Source organism: Hibiscus syriacus, unplaced genomic scaffold (assembly GCF_006381635.1).
Source record: "Hibiscus syriacus cultivar Baekdansim isolate YM2019G1 unplaced genomic scaffold, ASM638163v2 tig00110796_pilon, whole genome shotgun sequence".
In the NCBI taxonomy this organism is placed as follows: Eukaryota; Viridiplantae; Streptophyta; class Magnoliopsida; order Malvales; family Malvaceae; genus Hibiscus; species Hibiscus syriacus.
The window spans coordinates 136286-151206 of NW_024062866.1; the positions used below are offsets into that span (position 1 = coordinate 136286).

Sequence of the window (14921 nt, forward strand, 5' to 3'; positions counted from 1 at the left end):
TGTTAGCATCCATGGCTACTGCTAATAAGTTTACTCCAAGGTATCGACCTTTTAAATGTGCTCCGTCAACTATAATAACTGGGCGCATGCAAGTAATAAACGAACGAATCTACAAAATCATATACACAAGAAATATAATCATTTAAATGTGAAATGCATGTAACTAACAAAAATGAGTCAACAAAATTATATTGATTTACTAACCGCAGCACCAATGGCGATAAACAGCAACTCAAAGCGTCCATCTCTATCTGTTTTGATATGCGTTACCGACCCAGGATTTTTCAGCTTTAAATTGTGACAATAAGCCGACAGTTGGGCAAACGATGCTTCTGGCGACCCCCTCAACAATTCCAAGGCATAACATTTGGCTCTCCAAGCTTGAGAATATGAGATACTAATCTTGAACCGAACATTCATGTCATTCATAATTTCATGTCTCCGATATACCCTGCCATTCAAAAACATTAACTCAGCCAGAAAACCACCCAAAACCTTTTTTTTGCCTGTCTATGGTGAGGAAAAACGTGGGTTCTTGAACATGTATGTTTATCAATAAAAGTCCTAACTTGAAACATTTCGCAATCTTTTATCCTCTTTGCAATTATACGCCACGTACAGTTTTTGTCAATCATACACCTTGTTTCGAAACGATCTTTGCTTGATTTGTTAACTTTTAGTTGATAGCCATCTTCCACACATTTCGTATACAAAGCTATCTTCAAGTCTTCCTTTGTATCAAAACAATCATCTTTCTTGATACGAATAATTTTTGTGTAACAATCAACTGCTATTTTTACCAACTCTTCTTCCGGTATCTGAAGTAATTCTGGCATATCCCAGTTATACTCCCGTGGCATTTTCTTCGGGGACTTTTTTTCGGGGATTTCTTCTTCTTCTTTTTCTTCTTCAGGGTTATATGAATTACAGAATGGATGTTCAAACATGTTCATTCACAGTTGTAACTTCCTCCTCATTATCATCAACAACATCTTCCTCGACAGCGGCTGTTTCATCATCAAAATTCGGGTATTGACCAATATCAAAATCATTACACGTAGGGTCTGTTTCTTCTTCTGAAACATCATCAAAATCCGAGTATTGACCAAGATCAAATTTCGGGTATTAACCAAGATCAAATTTCGAATACCGACTAGTACTCACAATTTTTTCTGTTGGCTCATCATCGTCTAACTGGTTAATACGAAAACCGGAATTTGGTGCTGAAAGTTGATTGGGATTTGGATTAGGGAAAGGTTGTAGGTTTTGAGATTGTGTTTGGTATTGGAAATGTGGTGAAACAAAATTTTCTTGGTGATGAAATTGTGGTGGAACCATTAAATTTTGAGCACCATAATCTGGGGTTGAAAAACTTAGTTGATTACTACTCGCTACTGACCCAACTTCACTACTTCTAGGTTCAACAACATACAATGTAACATCATCTTGCGAAACACTAATGTAAGCAATGAATCGTTCAACATCTTCATTGTCGGTTAACAAATAAACTTTACCTTTTCTCTGATAAGATAGCCTAAATCCACTTAAGGGCTCTAAATTCAATTTATTTGCAACACGTAACATTATAGTTTCATAAGTTAACTTTTTTAATGACAGTTTTAGTTGAAGATTCATGGGTAAAGACATATATTGTAAAACACCATGAACATTCTCCCATGACCCTCCAAAACACAAATCTATCCAAACATGATCAACATTAGATGATTTTATTATTGTAAATTAATTTACTAAACAAACAAGCTGCGAAACTAAAATCTGTTGCCGGATGGGGAAGGATGTCGTTGGATATAGGAACGGATGTCGCCGAAGAGAGTGATAGATGGAGATGGAATGAGTTGCGATTTAGGGATTTAGGTTATGAGTTGCTGCTGCTGCTGCGTAGTTATATACCCAAAACATTTGTGTTGTGAAACTAAAATCTGTTGCGAATTCAAAAAATCGAGTTGCGAATTTGAAATTCAGTATTGCGATAGTCAGAATCTTGTTGCGATAGTCAGAATCTCGTCGCGATAGTAAGATTCGCGTTGCGATTTACGTATTCGCATTGCGATTTACGTATTCGCGTTGCGATTTACGTATTCGCGTTGCGATTTCGCATTGCGAATTAGGAAAATCGCAACGCGAATTTGGAAAATCGCAATGCGATAGTCAGAATCGCGTTGCGAATCTGGAAACTGATTTGCGATACCGGAGATCGCGTTGTGAATTATCGATCGTATTACGATTTAGTTGGTCATTTTGACAAATCCAAAAAAGTTGATTAAAATCGTATATTATAAGGCATTTTTGGTCACTGAGGTTATTTTCTCTAATAATAATAAGAAGTATGTATTTGATGGAAAGAATTACTGAAAATCATGCATGAAACCCACCAGAATAAAATAGGTTTCCATATCCATAAAATTTTCCTGGATATAGAAAGATCGATGCTGATTCTTTACAGACTCAAGTAAATCCAATTCGTTATGCATGTGATATATGCCCTGAAGGCTCCCGTTTCCCTTTTTTGATGTTGTTGTTGTTAGGATAGGTGTGCACGTGATGTTATGCATTGATAATATTGTTGCTCCGAGACAAGGCATCGGCCATTGTTGTTGTTCCGGAGTTTGAATGGTTTGCTGAGTTAACTCGCGGAGAGCCTTTTGATCGGTAATAATGACAAAACGCCAACCTAGAAGGTATTGGTGCCACTTACCAACCGCCTGAGTGGTTATGACAGCCGTTTGAGCTATTGAAGCAGCTGCAGGTTGGATCAGTGCCCATGAGATCTCATCTTTTTCAGTGATACGAAGATATTTCAATACCTGGGACAAATTTTTGATGTAAAACAAATACAAGAATCTGATCAGAAGCTTTAGCATAACAAAGGAAACTCACATTGGACCTCTCTTGTTCCATCAAATTGCTCCACCAACCTTGGATCTATGGGATCATCAAAAGAGCTACTACTATACAACTTCTAAGGATTTGGTAAAATATTTTTTTGTCAAACCATATAAAATATGCATTAAGCTCGAATATACGAAATTTTGTCTTCACTGGTTTTGTTTTTTAATTGTTGTTGTGATTTCCATCATTCCGTATCTTAAATGTTTTTCCTTGTTTTGTTTTGAATTGCATTTCACAAATGAAGTTTTCTCAGATGGAATAAAGTTCCCGAAAGCCACTATCATTCCTAGCATGCGTCATGCCAACTTTCAAGCATCCATGATACTGAAAATGGAGTAAGGCAAGAACGAAGAACTTTGAAGGAGCTGTACCGTGCCATTAAAGAACTTGATTCTGCTTCTACGACCTTTACCCAGCGTCAATCAAGCTTACTCGATGATTCTTTAAGAAGAATCTCATCAGATTCATCTTGGTAGTGTATACCCTTTAACTGATTCGACATGATTATATTTTGAATGTGTCCGGCTTCTCTGTTCGTCGCATATTCAATGGTATTTGTACCCATTGCAAGGTTAAGGGGCATAAGATTGACCAATGTCACCGCATCATTGGTTATCTATACTAGGGTGAACATTCCTTCGGGTCGAATCAAAATGTTTCGAGTTATTCGAGTTTACGAGTCGTATTTTACAACTCCAACTTAACTTGAAATTTTTTCGAGTCGAGTTATTCGAGTTTAAGAAATTCGAGTCGAGTTATTCGAGTTTCTATACTAATTTTATTATAACTATTTATAGTATTATGACAAGGAATTGTTTTAATTCTTTGACTTTCTATGACCATGTAAGATATATATTCATAATATTATATTTTAAAGAAAATATTTTTAGGATAAAATATTGATGGGAGTATAAATGAGTCAAGGAATTGATGGGAAGAAAGAATTTGCAAACAATTGTAATCAAATTACCAAATTGAGTAAAATGCAAAGTTAAGAGAATAAATAGAGAGAGTATATTTTTAATAAAAAAAAGTAAGAATTGAAGTTACATTTGTAATTTATTGTGGTATATGAACATGTGGTTTAAATTTGATAAAAAAAACTTAAAATAAATGATGAATTAAATTTATTTAGATTGATAATGCTATAAAGTTGATTCAATTTTGTGCGCGAATTTTACTTAGAATATTTGATTATTGAATTAGCTGGTGTGAGCAGTGAATAATCTAATTGTTTATCGAGATGCATTCTTATGGAACTGAAGTATCGTAATACAATAATTGATTATATTGACTACCGTACCACGATTAATACTACAACCATGATCCATTATTGGAAAAATCTTAAAATAGGGTGATAATTAATTTATAATATTTATTTATTTATTTTATCTTGTATAAATTAATATAATTGTATTTTCAGATGTTATATAATTTCCGTTGAGGACAAATGATTACTCTAAAGATGGAGCAGTCCTGCAGAGTTGGACAGGAGAATTCCTTAATCATGTGCAATTTGAATTGGATATTGACAATACATATTTAGTTGAGGTTCGTACTGTATTTCAAGCTGTTGAATGGGTGCCTGAATATTTCGAAAGTGAAAAAATTGAAGGGAAAAAAAACACTGTTAAGATGGAGAGAAGGGATATTTGTAAAATCCTAGAAAGTAGGAATCTAACTAGAGATAGGGTAAATAACGCATTAGTCGAATAAAATTTGTAAAATTTAATTTTTTATTAAAAATATTTTATATTTTTTCTATTAATAATATTAATTAAAAATGCAGGAATTTTTTCAACAGAATCTATTATCATCTCCACCAGTGTTAACTAAAATGCATGATTTTTTTTCTATTAACCTTCTAATAAGGAAAAACCTTGTCCTCAAGGTTTGGCTCGGAGGTGGAGGACAACTCCTTGAACAAGGGCAACGGTGTGAACTGGTGTAGGGGTCGGCCTTTGCATTGCTTCAGCTGGGAGACGTGAAAGACCGGATGAATACATGTTGTTTCGGGCAACTCAAATTTTTAAGCCACAGGGCCGATGCGCTGAGCGATCTTGTAAGGACCAAAAAACGTCGGACTGAGTTTTTGATGCCTGTGTAAGCGAAGCAACAGATGCCGGTTGAAGTCGAACAAAGGCCCAGTCACCCATAGTCAGTTCTACTTCCCTGCGTTTTTTATCCGCCTGATTCTTCATCCTCAACTGAGCCAGCTGGTTCAAGTTGTGCTTTAGTTCACGTAGAATTTCATCTCGATCGGTGAGAGCCTTATTAACTTGAGGATTAAGGGAACCCCTTCAATATAGGAAACTAGTGTAGGAGGATCACGGCCATAAAAGGCCTAAAATGGAGTCATACCTGCGGATGCCTGAAATGCCGTGTTGTACCAATATTCCATCCAAGCTAGGTATTGCACCCATTTACTTGGCTCATCCCCCGTCATGCAACGTGAATACATTTCCAAACAGCGGTTTAAGGCTTCGGTTTGACCATCGGACTAGTGTAGGCAGAACTTAGACACGTATCGGTTCCTTGCAGCCTAGCAATTTCAGCCCACACAACGCTAGCAAAAATTGGATCCCTATTGCTCACCATTGATCGGGGAACACCATGCAACTTGAAATTTCGAGTTATTCGAGTTGACGATTCATATTTTACAGCGTACTTTCTGTCTCTTGTTTAACCTGAGAAAAAAGACACCAGGTAAACAAACAGGAAAAATACATTCACATTTTCGAACACAATAATCAGTTACCTATAATAATCTCAGGGGCCCTGTAGTGTATTGTGGAAACAAAGGAGCTATGATTCTGATTATAAAATGTGGTACTACCAAAATCAATCAACTTAATGGCACTATACTTTAGAAGGCACCTGAAATGCGCTTCATTCGAAGAACTCCTCTGTACCCTTCCAAGTAATTTTATTATCATTGGCATTGCAACCCCAATCTAAAATGGCATAAATTGTCAATTATAGAAGGCCAAATACCTTGCGGCCAGGAAGCTTTACATATTCGGAAGATACAAGAAGAACATTTTCTGGCTTCAGGTCAGTATGGATTAAGTGTAAAACATGCATGTCCGCCACATAATTTAAAAGCGTAGGGAGACGTTAAACAAGGCCAAATAACAGAACAAGGTGATTCGTTGGAAAACGAAAAGATGATATAATGTTGAGACAAGAACAATCCACACATTCTACAGATTCCAAAAGTTGACGTCCGAATTCCCGAACAAGATCCACAGGAAATGGGGAGTATTTATTTCCCTTTAGAAAATCAAATAAACTTGGTCCATGCTTCTCAAACACCTGGTAACACCATCAAAATGCACCCACAGGAAGCTTTTTGTTTAGTCACAATGATCGCGTGTTCTGAGTACTATAAATTATACGCAAGTAATGTGCAAGTATACACAATCGCTCAAATAATATAATGATGAGTGAGTATCGTCTCCACAGGGATTTGGTGAAATTACAAAAGTCTAACCAAAGCAATGCACTATTCTATCTAAGTATAGTTAGTCTTGATATATACAAATGTCACGGCAATGTAAATGTGTATGCTGGTGGATATGTAGTGATGGTCTGATGGTGTAGCAAATGGAAATGCAAAGGCAATGATGGATGTTTGATGTTGAGTATGGTGAAATGTCAAGGCAATGAAAAATGGTAAAAACAGTAAATAAAAATAAAATGAAAAGAAAATAATCCTCACGTGACAAGCTTCCAAGAGAATGAATGGTAGGGATTGATCCAAGAAAATAATCCTCCAGTTCAAAGCCTCTTGAAAATACTATAACTCATTGCTTATGAGGATCTTATCTTGCGTTTCTTTCGAATACTTACAAGTATTTTTAGCTTAGGATTCTTCCTAATACCTAACCTTCATCTAAGAAATTGACATTTCCATGCCTCTTACAAGCCTAGATGGTGAAGCATTCATAAGCAAAGCAAATAAAGAACCAAAATAAACTTAAATATACCATTAAAAATAAAGTTCAAACAACCATTAAATCAACCACCACCAAATAAGTTAGTTCATGGTGGGGTTCAAAATATCCAAACACAAAGTCATGAAAATATTTGTTCCAACAACCCACAAATAAATATAAAATAGCAGCAAAAAGGAAAGTTGAGAAGAAGCCTTCGACGTGCCACCGGAGGTCTCTTCTCGGCCACCACGAACCACCTAGCTCGCTAGCTCCTTTCGGCTCCTAGCTCACCACTCCTTGGAGCTTTATCCATGGAGGAATATCCCAAGGAAGAAGAAAGGAAAAGAGAAAATAAAAATCTCGAGTTATTCGATCCCTATTGCTCCAAAAATTGGATCCCTATTGCTCACCATTGATCGGGGAACACCATGCAACTTGAAATTTCGAGTTATTCAAGTTGACGATTCATATTTTACAGCGTACTTTCTGTCTCTTGTTTAACCTGAGAAAAAAGACACCAGGTAAACAAACAGGAAAAATACATTCACATTTTCGAACACAATAATCAGTTACCTATAATAATCTCAGGGGCCCTGTAGTGTCTTGTGGAAACAACGGAGCTATGATTCTGATTATAAAATGTGGTACTACCAAAATCAATCAACTTAATGGCACTATACTTTAGAAGGCACCTGAAATGCGCTTCCTTCGAAGAACTCCTCTGTACCCTTCCAAGTAATTTTATTATCATTGGCATTGTAACCCCAATCTAAAATGGCATAAATTGTCAATTATAGAAGGCCAAATACCTTGCGGCCAGGAAGCTTTACATATTCGGAAGATACAAGAAGAACATTTTCTGGCTTCAGGTCAGTATGGATTAAGTGTAAAACATGCATGTCCGCCACATAATTTAAAAGCGTAGGGAGACGTTAAACAAGGCCAAATAACAGAACAAGGTGATTCGTTGGGAAACGAAAAGATGATATAATGTTGAGACAAGAACAATCCACACATTCTACAGATTCCAAAAGTTGACGTCCGAATTCCCGAACAAGATCCACAGGAAATGGGGAGTATTTATTTCCCTTTAGAAAATCAAATAAACTTGGTCCATGCTTCTCAAACACCTGGTAACACCGTCAAAATGCACCCACAGGAAGCTTTTTGCTTGGTCACAATTATGCAAATGAAGTCTACAAGGACAAAATGATATACTTGCTATGATAGAGGGACTAGGAAGGTATTTTTACCATCTTACCTGTTGCATAGTTATGCGATTCTAGAAAGTTTTCAATTGATACTTATCGGCTGTCAAGGACAAAAGAATGTGATGCTAAGTGAATGAAATGCTACTCATAAAATTTAAGTTTAAATGTAATTCTTTTTAAAACACTTGTCAAGACTTTTATCACCTCAATGTGTACTGCAGAAGTACATTAGGTTACATTAGTGAGACAAGATGAGTAATGGTGCTACTCGTATGTTTAAAATGGTTTAACTTAATTAGGCTATCAAAACGGTTTGGGCCTAATGGCATGAGATGAGATTTATGCATGTCGGAACATATGATGTCAAAAAATCTCATAAATATTTAAGAGTTGTATAAGATGCAATTAGTAAGAGTTACTTACCTACATACTTATTTTTAAGTGGCATGCTAAAACTGACATAAATATTGAGTAAAACATGGATTTTAACCCATTATATTAATAGTATTATATTTGGGGTTGTTAATTTAGTGAGATTATTAATCAAACTTAAAGTTTGTATTTTGTAGATAGTCAATAATAATTTAATTGTATCATTGTGATCTATCCTTAAGAAGGAAAAACTTACCGAGACCAACTTCCTTGACTGATATCGAAATTTGAGAATTATTCTTATGTTGAAGTAACTGAAATTGTGTTTAAACAAACGAGCATTAAAATTACAAACTCTCACTAAAAATGAATATCCTTAAATGATATTACACCCGCATGAATAGTGTGCTCATAAAAGACCAAAGGTGGCAGTTCCTAAATAAGCGTGTAATTATGAGTTTGTATCAATATGCTCTATAAACACACAATCAATATGAATTTTCTTTAACAACTAGAAACATAATGTCTATGTGCTTAGACTTTAAGGTGTTTTAGTTGTATGTGGAATAAAAGATTGCAACTTTATTGTCACAAAATAACTCAAGTGATCTTTCTTATCAATCCACAATTAGTAATTCATGTGACAAAGTTTTGCATATATATTTTAATAAGTCAGAATCCATAAACCTGATAATTTCTTACTTACTAGTACCTCCCATATGCGAGCATATAATATTTTTGTTTGGTTGGTAGAGTGAAGCTTAACACCGATGGAGCTAGCCAAGGGAACCAGGTACTGCTGGAGTGGGTGGTCTTCTTCGAAGTGAAACTGGAGAATGGATTATGGGATTTGCGGCTCATTTAGGTGTTTGTTCTAGTGTGGAAGCGGAGCTCTGCATTAAGGACTGGTCTGGTTATTGCCTGGAAATACTGCTTCAGCAATGTTGATTGTGAATTAGACGCCCAAGTGATTATTCGGCTTCTTGAATCTGGTGATACGTCGACGCATCTTTTATTCTTTTGGGTTCGGTTATAGAGGATATTCGGAGTCTTAAAGCTTGGAATTGGTCTCTAACGTTCCATCATTCTTATCGCGAAAGTAACTATTGTGCCATGTTCTCTCGAAGATGGGTTACGGTCTTACAGGGGAGCTCATCATCTTTGACACCCCTCCAATGGTAATCCGTTTTTTCTTGGATGCAAATAGCATGGGGGTTTTGTACCTAGAGGTATAAACATGTTTTAATCTGTTCCATTTCCCTCGTAATAAAAAAAAATCATACGCTATATCCGAATGCGTATAACCTAAGTATAGATTAAACTCCTCATTTATTTTCGAAGCGTGCAAAAACCTTTAATATTTTTTAGTTTCAAAATCATTCTTAACGGCCTGCTGGTGGGGTTCGAGAATTATGCAGTGTAAAAGCTGCTGGGTTATTTTTACTCGTTCGCTTCCATTAATGATTTAACATGCTAGGTTTGCGGTTTGGTGTGCTGTTTGTGGTCATCTAAAATCTCAGTGGGGTTGTTCTGGACGAGAGTGTGGGCTCTGCCATGGTCATTTAGTATCCATATTTTGTCGTTGATTGTGTTGTGATCAGATGATGTTTGAACTGAATCCGTATGAGCATCGTTCAAGAACACTCTCTTCCATCTAAGTTTAGAAAGGTTTTCTAACGAAATTTATTTCGATGTCTTGTTGTATGGGTACTGTATCATCTTAATCATACAAAACCTTTTTCAAAAAAGAAAAACCATTCCTCAATTCAGTTCATCTTCATATTTTGAACAGATAAACTAATTGAAAAACAAGGTAATATCGACTCATCAACATTATTTATTCTCAAGTATGATTGAAGTTCGGTACGCCCACTCAACACCGATATATAAAAAGTTCTTGTTTTGATCATACAACTGTGTTTAAATTTAAGATTTAATCTCAATATACTGATTTTTCTAAAAAAAATATTCATTCAATAGTATATCGAATAATTTGAACCAATATTTGTAATGGATGGACCTGATATATTCACTCTGATAGAGGGACTTGGTAGTTGAATAATTTTGTGATTTTATGAAATTCTCACCTCACCATCTACAGTAGTCAGGATGGCCGAGTGGTCTAAGGCACACTTTAAGTTCTGGTCTTCGAAAGAAGGCGTGTGATCATATCCCACTTCTGCCATTTTTACATGTGATCTGAGTCGGACTTCACTGCATTGAATCGTTTTTACGTATTTTACTCTATGAATTATGACATTATCCTGATTGCAGCAACATGATTTTACTATAAACACAAATGTTACAGTTTATGCCCCCAATAAACCACTGTCCGAAACTCGCCAGCAGCTACACGACACGAATCCATCATGCTTATCGCTACTCAATGAAACAGGAATTCAGTCTTGAAACGCTCATCTCTTAAGATGTTCAAACCAAAAATTCCTCCATCTGCCAAATGTTGCATGCACTTGGGCTCTCATGGCCATTGCCATTCATCTCTCATAGATATCCAACCATTATTAACCTCTTTTCTACTTGGATTCAAAGAAAGGATGGTTTAGAGCTTGAAGCGCAGTGAGACGTTCTGATGGGTCATATTTTAATAAACCTTCCAACAGATCTGCAAGCAAATATCTTGAACTCTCTACATGTGATACCATCTTCTGAAGAAAAAAAAGCAAGTTTTGATCAGAGCAAGGTAAAGTACATATAAAAAGCAGACACATGAAAGGAAATTTGACCTTGAGGCGATCAAGCTTCTTAACAGCCCTGATACTCTCCCTAGATACTGCTCCTTCAGGCCAATTTAGTCTACAGCCTCTCCGAAAATATTTGTCTGCACCTCGGCTGTATCGTATCGAATTTAGGATAAGATGAATGCAATTCTAACCAGTTGATATATGAGATTAAAAAGTAAGCTTGACTTACTTTGCCCTCTGAATCATATGCTCAGGAATAGATCCTAATACCCTCTCCATCATTGCCAAATGTTCCAAGTTCTCATGGGTTTGAAATAATGCTTCGCCCTACACACGATACAAGTAGGATAAGATCAGGAGCTCCACATCTAAACAAAGCGAAATCCATATGGAGATATGCAGGACTGACCGTGCATAGTTCCACAAGTATACAACCAACACTCCAAAGATCACATGGATAACTCCAACCTAAACCTGCATCAATGTATTTATAAATGCATCAAAACAACAGATAGACTACTTGAAGAGTGCTAAAACAACAATTAGAGTACTGAAAAAAAAGACACCAAGTAAACAAACAGGAAAAATACATTCTCATTTTCGAACACAATAATCGGTTACCTAGAATAATCTCAGGGGCCCTGTAGTGTCTTGTGGAAACAACGGAGCTATGATTCTGATTATAAAATGTGGTACTACCAAAATCAATCAACTTAATGGCACTCGACTTTGGAAAGCACCTGAAATGCGCTTCATTCGAAGAACTCCTCTGTACCATTCCAAGTATTTTTATTATCATTAGCATTGTAACCCCAATAAAAAATGGCATAAATTGTTAATTATAGAAGGCCAAATACCTTGCAGCCAGGAAGCTTTACATATTCGGAAGATACAAGAAGAATATTTTCTGGCTTCAGGTCAGTATGGATTAAGTGTAAATCATGCATATCTGCCACATAATTTAAAAGCGTAGGGAGACGTGCATGACTGAAATGAAACTCAAATTGTTTAAAAGAATGTTCTCAAGTACTTACAATACAAATGTGATTGCGATAATCAAACCAATTCTGAATCTTCACACAGCTGTAAGTAGTAATCAAAAGTGTTTGTTAGCACAGATGAAACAAGAGTTGATACATTAACAAATTATAGAAAGACATGTACCCTGAGATGCCTTTTTCATTCTTTGCCAGATGCTGAAGTATATCAATTTCAATCATAGCTGCATCACGGTATTTACGAATGCTTCTAACTACCTTAATCGCAACATAATCCCGTGTTTCACGGTCCCAACATTCCAAAACTCGTCCAAATGTGCCTACAACACTAGCAACTTTCGGTGAGAAGTGCCACAACCAGATTCAGAAAAATTAAAAGATCTCACAGCGGAGCACTTTGTCGGCTAACCTTCACCCATCTTGCTAAGTATTTTATCTGTCAAACCATTAATTATACAAAGCATTAATCAAAACTAAACCACAAACATATTTACACACACACAAAAGCAAAATTATAGTAATAAAGCTTACATCTCGGAGTGAGATTTTCGCCGAGATTGAAAACATAATGGCCTTCATGATCATCATCCCTCTTGGGCGGCGACGACCGCGGAATCTTCGCCGGATCTTGATGCGCCTACAAACCAATTCCCACCCTAAAAAGGTCAGAGTCTTACTCATACACCAAGTAAACAACTATAGCCCTTTACGTTAATTTTCTCCCTTCTGTTCCGGCTGTTGCCTATGTCCTAATCCCCTAACCCTTTCCTTTTTTATACGAGGAACCAACCTCTGGCCCAGATGGCGGCACGTCCCACCCCATACGAGGTCTTTTACTGGTTCGCGCCTTCTCCACCTCTTCCATCTCAATCACCGCTGTTTATTTGTCGATTTCGATCCTTCTATGTATCTGCAACACAAAATCGATGAACGTTCCAAGAGATTTTACAGTGTTCGCCGAGATGATAAAAATCAGAGATCTCTAAGCGGTAAGAAAAATTAAGGCGAAAGCTGTTAGCTGAGGCAGTTAGGGTTTTGTGATATGAATTTGGGGTTTTTTTTTTGCGCGAAATTTGCCGGCTGCTGATCTCCTCTTTGAGCGGTGACGTTTAGTATTTGTGTTTTAGATTTTTGTTGTTGGGCTTTCATTGAAATATCCCGCGCCAAATTGGCCCAACAAATTAAGTGTGTAAAAAAATTAGCTCATTAGGTCATTCAGATTTTATTTTGGGATTTACGATAAATGGTATAATATAAAATAAATTTGTCACAACACTCACATGACGAGTTTATCTAAATAATGTTTTTTATTAAAATTTATTACATTGAGGTTTAAGCTAATGCACCACTTAAATAAATATCATAAATTTTAAATTAATTTTAAAAATGACCTAATAATTTATCAAATATCCCGACATGAAAATAGGACCATCAACCATCTCCTTAAGGCTTTAGGCTTTATATCTACTTTCTCCGAAATAGGAAGTCGGTCCAAACCAACTTAACCTATGGTTTTCGGTCGAGTTGGTTCAAATGAACTCAACCCTATGTTTGAGGCCTTACTTGACGGAGTTGCTGTTTCTTAACATCATATGTAATAATGTTTAGTTTATGTTTTAATTTAGTTTTTTATCGTTAAAAATCTAGTAGAATTGGCAATAAGATATTTTTTGTATTTTCCAATAATAATGTGGTGTTACATTATGATGATTAGGGTTGTATTCGGTTTGATTCGATTTAGTTTTTCATTAAAATATGTAACCAATCATATTTTGCGGGTTTTTAAAAGATGACAACCGAAACGAATGACATAAAAACTACGATTTTCGATTCAGTTCGATGATTTTTGACTGTTCACTATTTTCAAACTCAACCTAAAAATAATAAAATTAAAGCTTAAATAGAGTACAAATATATAAATTTAAATTTATAAAAATATTATTAGTTTTAATATTTTATTTATTTAAATTTGTCTTATAATAAGTTTAAAATGAATGTGTTTTGGCTACCTATTATATTTTATTTTTCTAATCGGTTAATTCAGTTCAAATGGTTTCCATATAGAAAAACCGAAACCGAAGCAAATTTCATATTTTTTTTAAAATTGAATCGAAACCGAACCGTAAAATTAAAAAATCTGAACAAATAATTCGATTCGGATCGATTTTTTTTTTCGGTTTCATTACTCAATTCTAATGATGATACATTAATATGACCGTTAAGTTTTTAACGACGGATACCAAAATAAAACTAGATACAATTTAAAAAATAAAATATGAGCACCAAAACAGAACAGAAATAATAGTTTATGTATTAAATGTACAGTTTACCCTTTTTTATTTGAACAAAAAAATTATTAGAAAATGAGGTAATTAAAAATGAGATTTGGAACTCGACTTCTATGAAGAGGATGCAAGGAGTAAAAGAATAAAAGGAGTAAAACATGGCAAAACGCACGTATGAGAGAGTATTATGTTTAAGGAAAGATAATATGATATAAGTGTGATATCGAAAATATTAATATTTTTTTAATATTTTCGGTAAAGGTACTTGAAATGTTATTTTTTCTATCAGAAATATTAATATTTGTAGACACATAATTTCGTCACACATTTATATATGATTATTTAACGTATATATATATATATATGTTTACAAATTGTTTTATCATATTTACAGGCCAATTACACGCAAATAAAATGGCCCAAGTGACCCGGGCTCAACAAGTTCGTTTCTGATGCTTCCAAACCCTAGCACGCCCCTCACCAGCAGCCACGCATCCCTTGTTTC

At 35.5% G+C, this 14921-nt stretch overlaps 1 pseudogene; it reads right to left on the reverse strand.

Annotated features, from left to right (window-relative positions):
• Nucleotides 1-10453: 10453 nt before the first annotated feature.
• Nucleotides 10454-13203, reverse strand: LOC120141333 (annotated as a pseudogene).
• Between the last annotated feature and the right edge of the window lie 1718 nt (nt 13204-14921).